Consider the following 877-nt stretch of genomic DNA (forward strand, 5'->3'; position numbering starts at 1 on the left):
TGCGCAGGCTCCGTTGTGCACGAGAGGTGGTGAGCTGGTTGGGTGGGGGGCGGTTCGAGGCCGCGGCACCGGACGGTTATCCCCCACCAGCTCCTCGAGGTGACTGGGGTCCGACAGCCGCCCCGCCCGGGCGCGCAGTCTCAGGTTTGCAGAATGAAAATCAATAAAACCGATGCAATGGCAACGAACACGAAACACGATGGGTTGTTATTATTTGAGTTTGTTATTTTTATTTTTATTTTTTTTACTTCCTTCTCGGAAAAGGGCCACCTTTTCCCTGATCAGAGCCTCGGTGACGGACGAAAATGCCCCCTGGTCTCCCGGCAGTGGGTGGGACCCCCAAACCGCGCAAACTTCCCCGAGCGGCTGTGAGGGGTCCGGCGGCGGGAGGGGAACCCCCGTTGCGCTGGGCTGCCGGATACGGCTTTCCTCCGCGCCTCATTGTCCGCACTTTAGGGCGCTGATCCCCCCCCACTCCATTCGCGTTTCCCCAGTTCACCACCCCCACGCCCCGGGGGCCGCGCCTCCTCCCCTCCCCCGAGCTCTCCCCGGCGCTTTAAATAATGATATTTGCATGCAGGGAGCGATTCATAAATATGTCAGGGCCGGTGAAATATAGGCAACATTTCAAACTTTCTATTTAAAAAACATGAATTATGGCCGCGGAAAATGTGTTCCCATTTAAAGGCGATACGAAGTATTTGGTGTCTCGTCCCCGGGCCCATCCATCACGCAGACAATAAAGAGAGTTTTTCGCCCTGACACCCGCGATTTATGGGCGCCCTTCTCCGCCCTCATCACTCACCCGCCGCGGCCGGCCCGGCGACAGGCCCCGTGGAGAGACCGGCGGCCGCGCCCCCCCCCCCCCCCCCCCCGC

Source organism: Lipotes vexillifer, unplaced genomic scaffold, assembly GCF_000442215.2.
Source record: "Lipotes vexillifer unplaced genomic scaffold, Lipotes_vexillifer_v1.1 scaffold865, whole genome shotgun sequence".
Taxonomy (NCBI): domain Eukaryota; kingdom Metazoa; phylum Chordata; class Mammalia; order Artiodactyla; family Lipotidae; genus Lipotes; species Lipotes vexillifer.